The sequence below is a fragment of the Zonotrichia albicollis genome, chromosome 1, assembly GCF_047830755.1.
Source record: "Zonotrichia albicollis isolate bZonAlb1 chromosome 1, bZonAlb1.hap1, whole genome shotgun sequence".
In the NCBI taxonomy this organism is placed as follows: Eukaryota; Metazoa; Chordata; class Aves; order Passeriformes; family Passerellidae; genus Zonotrichia; species Zonotrichia albicollis.
Genome location: NC_133819.1, coordinates 91,639,304 through 91,646,974, shown reverse-complemented (window position 1 = coordinate 91,646,974; position 7,671 = coordinate 91,639,304).

Below are 7,671 nucleotides of genomic sequence, written 5' to 3'. Positions count from 1 at the left end.
GCCAGCCAGGATTCTGTTGCACCATTTCCAGGATCTAGAAGTGGCAAAGGGGCCACTTGAGAGTTCAGGACACTTGGCATTATTTGGTGATGATGCAAGTCCAGGAATGTAAATCCAGTCTTGTTCCAGAAGCCAGGGTCTTTCTGGGCCTGGTGACCACCAGACAGGACCTGGAGTTTGGTGACAGGTCTGAGGTCAGTCTGGGAAGTCAGTCTGTGGATCTGAGACCAGTCCAGCAGACTGCACAGCTGGGCATGGCTGTGACACTGGCACTGTGAGACTGGCACACTCACAGCACAGCTCTGTGATGCAATGGCCCCAGGCTGACAGGAGCAGAGCCCGGTGTGTGTGGGCACCCGTGCAGGGCTGTGCGCCCAAAACCTACAAGTGCCCTTAGGGCCTTGATCAGCCCACGGGATGGAGACTGACCAGTAATCAGAGAGCAGCACTAGGAGGTGGATCTTAGCTGGAAGGGGCAGTATCAGACAGAAGGAAGGATGCAAAGAAAGTCCCTCTGGCTCATGCTGAGGCAACCAACCAGGCTGGACAGAGGAAAGCACAATGGGCTCCCATTCGGATGAAGCTGATGGCAGTGCTTTTATGGATAGCAGGAGGATGATGTTTTCACTCTCTCTATTTCTGCCTGCTGCACAGGCTTGTGAAAATGCACCCTGCAGTAGGCCACCTACTCTCAGTCACCTTTAATTTGTTTAAGGCAAAAGAAGTTCTTATAAATGTTCTCCTGATTTCGTCTATCCCATCTCCTGATTCCTTTCCTATTCAGCTAGAGTCTATTTGGAAATGAAAATATTAATGTTAAATATTTATGTTCAGTATGTCCAGTTCCATATATCTTACAGAAGGAACTGAGGATTGATTGCTTGTTCTCTTTGTCTTGATCTTTCACTTGATTTTGTCTTTCCTGTTCTTGTAATGGGAGTGAAAATTCAAATTTTGAACCTTGGGTTAAAGAGTTTGTCTTGACCTTATGCCAAACCTGCTGACTTTTTTACTCTGTGTTCTTGTTCCTAGCTTCTAGGAAGGAATAAATGGGTAAAATCAGCCTTATTGTGGATTAACAATCATGGTGACTGCAGTCATTGTGAGGACCATTTAAAATGTATTTATCCTACAAGTAGTCTTTGGGGTTTTCTGTCTACCTGCAAGAAAAAATACTGTCCTCCAGCCTACTTACCTCTAGGAACTCAGGGACCCTCAACCATCAAAGCTGTCACAGAAGATTGGTTTAATGGCATTATGGGGAGAGGCAGGATGCCAGAGTGTTGTTCTTATCTTGAAATAACATCTCCCTGAATAAGGTCCTCTTTGTTTTGGGAGCCATGGGTGTGTTTTGTATGCACTGTTCATTTATTTTTTCAGTTACGTGTTCAGAGATAACACAGGTTGAACTAATTGTCTAAATAAGATTTGGAATTTAACAAATTACAGTGTTCAATAACATAATTTTCTTTGACAAAAACAACACTAGGTAGTGCTCTCCTAGTTTGACAGCTCTGGGAGCTAGAGTTGATTCAGAAGTGCAAGAATGAGATTCTAAAAGCGTAAGGAAATAAGAAATGTTATTTATCACTGTTTCAGTGTCACCAACTTGTTATTTTTATTGTTCTTCAGAATAATGGGATTTATTGAAGCAGTTTATCCTCACATCACGCAATACACCTTGTGCTTGAAGAACGAGGAGGATTCAAAATAGCAAAACATAAAAAAAGCACTTTAAATGTAACAGAAATCCACATCAACACTACACTTTAAAACCTACCCTGTTTCTATCTGGAACAAGCAGAAAACAAGTACATGTGGAAAAGAATAGTTCAGTTATTAAAACCACACAAATGGAGATATTTGCATAGTTACTGCCATGCTCAAATGAAAGAAGATAATTGTGTGTATGAAAGGTTTTCAACAGCTGTCTTTGAAATTAAATAAAGAATTAGATAAACATGCTGGCTGCTTTGCATCTGGGATACATACACCAACACTCAATATTCACAAATCGCTAAGTGGCTGTTGGACACCTGAAATTCTATTGATTGCTAAAGCTCAATAATGTCTCAGAGACTTGATCAAAAGATCAGGCAAGCAAGCAAGTAATTATATAGTATTGTGAGTCTTAGCATATACAAAATACACTGCAAAGAGCAAACATTCTGACTAGATAAATAACCTCAGTTTGGTATGGCAGCAGCTATAACAGAAAACCTTTCAAATGTTGATTACATAAAATTAAGGACGATACAGTGAAAAAGAGTACTGTAAATCAGACAGCAGGGAATTTCAAGGATCACAAATCCTTGCCTAATATAAATTACAGCAATAAATTCTAGCATGGATTGTTTCTTTTATAACAGTGGTTACCAAGAAAATAGGAATTGTGAGCTAAAATTCCAGGGCATTTAAATCATGATAGTCCCTAGAAGTTTAATTGCTTTATTTTGCTTCCAGCTTGCTAAAAAGTGAACACAAGTAATAGATATAAAACTGTTTGATTGTATAAATTAATATTTGTTTCCTTAGATTCTATGTTAAGTCAACAAACACCTTTCTTATTGTAGTTATTATGGTGACTGGAAATAAATTGTTAGCCTTATTCCTTCTCATAGATTTTTAGCACGACCCTATCGACATACATTCATGTTTTGAGAATTCCACTGAAAACTGTGGAAAGATACCAGTGCAAAATTGGCTCGTGAGTCAGTCTTAGGGCTTGGCAGAGGTTGTTGACCCCTGGATCTTGTCATTATTACAAAACACTCAAAACACCAACTGCCTGAAAGATAATAGTGATTAAAAAAAAAAGAAATCTTTTAAGATTAACTCCTAGAGCATTGAGCCTTGCTTTTCATCTCACTGGAGTTATTAGTCATCTCTCAGATGGCTTAACAGGAATGGCCACCATACTGTAACCCTGGGCTCTGATTGTGGGGATGTCCTTTTGCTGTAATTAGAGGAAAGATATTGCCTCAGAGAAAACTGTGGTATAAACATGTAGTGCTCTGGCTAGCATTAATCTATTTTGATATGAAGTGATCTGACATCATGGGAAGCCAAAGATTTTCTTCATGTGGCTTACAAACAAAAAGAAGAGCACTGCAAGACTACAGAAAAACACAGCTCTAACAATGTTTGTAATTTGGCCTGAGGTTGACTCCACAGTACCTGCAGGCAATCTCACACAATGCAAAATACCACCACTGAATTCCATCTCTCTTTACCAGGCAGTTCTTAATGGACATTAGCTAGTCATCATGTCCTCATGACTAGTTACATGTAAAAGCAATGTTGTGCATAAGTTCACCTGGGACCCCATATATTTCTGGTTAAGCTTCTCAGAAAAAAATTTCTGATGCTGCAAATAGCATGTTCCTGTCCTTTGCTAACAGTCCAAAAAGACAGGCTAGATAAAAAAAGTCATCTCTGTTCTACAATGTAAATTTCCCTGTAACCAAAGTATTCAACAGGTCCTGTCCAAAACCAGGACTTCAACTCTCTATCCCACTATAAGAGATGCTGGGTGGTTAAGAATTTCTGCAGTTTTCCCACAGAATTATAATGTTTTAGGACCTAAGACTGCAATTATGTTGTTTAAAGAAAAGATGAGTCTACAGCTACACAGTGTTATCTGATGCCACTGACAATGTGACATTGATTATATATGGACAGTGATCCTGAATTTTTCTGCAGTACTCCAAGGAAGTGTGAGTGAAGATTTGAACCCATTATTTATTTACCTAGGATGCTCCCACAAAAATTTCAGTGCTATACCTTCAGGCTTCACAGCTGAAGTAGAGCCATTACTGGGGTAAGATGGAAACATTGGCAGTAGTCTAATGCCTCTGCAGTGAGGTGAGAAGGAAGCACAATTTCTGTGACTCACAGGATTGCTTTACACAGGACTGGTTGTACTGGGCTATGCTGCTGAGCTGTGGTGCACAAGGTAATCTCACAAGACCTCCAGTTATGGCTTTCAATACATCTTCTGCTTAAATAACGGCAACATTGTCCGATACTAAGGGCACATAAAAAACTAATTTATTTTATTTTCCTTTTATATGATTGGAAGTAATGAAAGTGTCAGGAGGTGAGCTATTTCTTTGCAGAGAGTTTGTTGTTTAGTTCCATTACATCAATAAGAAATGAGGTATTAAAATATATTAAAAGATAAATATGACAATTTTCCCTGTTTTTCCAGTGTGATTTGCCTTCACTGTGTCTGTCATTCATGCAGGAAGACTTCATGTTATAGATGGTGATTTTTTTTGTGTTGTCAGCATCTAAGAAATAATAAGGTATGAGCAGAGAGATTAGATTAATATGAAATTTTAAATATTGTATTTAGGATGGTGGAACTGTACCACATGATCTCCAATAAATTATGTATTTATATTTCACTTATCTAATAAAATCCCAGGAACATATTTCCAAAAAGTCTTGTATTTTTCTACCAAGCACTTGACATCAGGACCTTGACAAAAGAAAATTAAGCATTATGCTGCTGGAGAGTCTCTTAGTTTCACAAACAAAGGACTTATATTTTTAATAAGCCCTCAAGTGAATTTGTGATACTGAATTGTGCTGGTTACTCTTGAATCCTGTGTTTTCACCAAGGATTGTGGGGAAAACAGAAGCACATCCTCCTCACAACCCTCCTCTCTGACCCAGTGTCTGTGTTACCAGTTTTCATTTGCAGAACCTGGCAAACGCCAGTCTTCTTCCCATGTGGTTGTTTTTCAGCAAACAAAGATGATCTGCTCTCTACTACAAATAGCTGCAAATTATAATAATAGCACTGGTAAGGAACCAGGTGGATGCCAAACCTTCCTCGAAATGCCCCAGCCCCTACTGATGAGGAGGCTTGCATGCAGAACCATCTGTCAGGTGGTTCATTTATCATTAACCAACTGGGGAGACAAGAAGAACTCAAACACCACCAGAAAAGAGGCAGTAGCTCTGTCTTAACTGCTGTACATTTGTTTCAAGGAAAAATTTGTGAACAGAAAGTAGGGCTTAGTGTATTAAATAAATAATTTGCTCTGAGTCAGATTCTGCTATGTTTACTCACTCAGAAAAGTACTTTATTTAGCAGCTGAGTAAGCATTTCATGTAGAGTTAAATATTATCTGAACCAAGAGAAAAGATCAAAAGTTTCTTTTATATTGTGGGAAATAATCAGAAACTTTTTAACCATGGCCGACTATAATGATACCCAATAATGGTCAGTAGGGCACTTGATGTTAGCGTGGTCCATGCAGAAGGACTGTATGCAGAGATTACTGCACCATTTCTAAGGAATTCTCTGCTGCTGATATTCAAATGATAATTTTCAGAGTCAAATGAATTCTCAAAGTGACAGCAGGCCCCAAAATTTTCCTGTGCTGGATTCCTGCTTTCTAATTCAAAGCATGTTTGAGATTCCTGTAAGCAAGCAATGCATATATTATATAGAAATGCACGTTATCACAGGCTACAGAAGACCTCAGCAAGTCCCTGGTCCAACTTCCTGTTTGAAGCATGTTTGACTATGGGATCAAACAGGAATGCATTGGGCTTTATCCAGTTGGGTCTTGACACTTTCTGAGATGGAGACTGCACAGTCTTTTTGGGTAACCTGCTTCACTGGAATAGTTTCACTGTTCCCAAGATAATAAAGTTTTCCTGATATCCAATCCAAGGTGGCATATTTTTGGAGTCTTTTTTTCTCTTAAATGACTGTGAAACTTCAAATGAAACTATTCTTTGTGCAAAAGAAGTGTTAGTTCCCCGTACCTTTCTTTGTGAAGGATTTGATTCAGAGGGCATTTTCCAAAAGGACCTATTAGTCTGGATCTGCCAGACGAAGCAAATAGATATTTAGACATATGGGAACTTTAGGTACATCCAGGTTAGGATGGAGGCAGCAGAGGTTCTGAGGATCTTGGCTTAAAATCAAATAGGTACCTCAGACCTTTTGGCAGCTCCTTTCCTTAGGCAAGTAAGACTCAGTAAGAACATTTACAACTTTTGTGGGGCTGGCACTCTGAAGAGCAGTTTTGTGACATGAACAAAGAGAGTCTTAGAAATGTTGATAGCTTGTGTATTTTCAGTTTCACGATGGGAATCACATTAATGAGAACATCTGACTCAGAATGTTAATGCTTATTCTCATATGAGATAAAACAAGTAGACAAACTGATAACAGCATCACGTTTGTGTAGCTGATCTTTTGTCTTTTACTTTTACACAATGCACTATTTCCAGGGAAATCAACAACATCAGCTATAAAACTTCCTCTGGACAGTTAATTAATAAATCTATATCAATTAACTTTAAACCACTGTTAACTACAAAACCAGAAGTTTAAATCGGCCATAAATTCAATTGTATATTCCAGTCCCCTTGTGACAAGCAATTCCTAAGGATTGCTAACAGGGGTTGATATAAAGGATTGGTCCATGTGACTGCTTTTGTTCACTGTTGCTACTGAACAGAGCATGAAGAATAAAAAGCTTATGAAAACTGGAATGAAAACTTTCTAGATTCTTATACAGCAGCCATCATGTCTCCCTCATTGCCAAATTCCTTCACAACAAATTCTGTTCACATTGTTCAGTGAAAATTGCACTGAGCCACCTTTTCAGTTAGAAAATTTGGTGTAGCAGGTATTTTGGAAGCAGACAGGGGCTTGAGAGGCAGGCAGTACTTGATATAAATAACTCCATGTGCATCTGGGCTGGTGGTGCAAGCAGGGGGAGGCATGGGGCAGTGAAAGAGTAGAAAGTGCTGTTGCAGGGAAGTTCCTTGGAGGGGAGTATAGCTATTAGAGTATGGATTAATCATACTGAAAGTAGAGGATGAGGGTGATCTGAGGTCAATGTGGTTGTGGATAAGGGGGATAGAAGCTATGGGGAGGAGATGCAGATGGGTACCAGTGGATAAATTGCTTTTACTGACCAACTGCAGACCTGAGCTGGGTAGCACAGATCCCTTCTTGCCTTTGTCAGTGAAGGATACCTGTAAGCTCCAGCATAAGGACCCTTATTGGATGATAAACTGGCAAGAAAAAGCTTTACTCTAGTCCTCAGCAGCCCTTTTCACACTGCCTGCCTTATTGTAAAATAGCTATGATCAGCTATATTGCCTTTTCCTGAACTTCCAGTTCACTCACCAATGATGTTTAAAGGACCCACTAAAAAGGGTGTTCTGACAGAAAGGTGCTCTGACTGAAGTCGTAACATTTACTGTGGTTCATGGTATTTCTTTACAAAGGCTCTAGGTTGAACAATATATAAAATATGGCTTTTTTTTTTCTTTGTCATCTAGAAATCATGTGAGTGTCAGACATGGTTAAATATAGACCCAGTCCTGAGTTCCTTTTTGGATCAAAATTTTAATAATATCAGTGGGTGTCTTGGTCATGCAAAGATTGTTAATTTGCCCTCTGGATATCTGGACTGGCATCTTCTGAAATGCTGACTTGGGATATAAATTCCATAAACAACTTAAATCTAGAATATTTCTCCCTTACTGTACTTATCAAGTATCTTTTTTTATCCTGTGGGGAAGAAAAAGCCATTGGAAAATCACAATCAATTAACATATTGTTAAAATCTCAGTTCTGAAAGTAAAAATAAACCATGAAAGCTAATCCCCAGAGCATTAAACCCACCTTTAAAC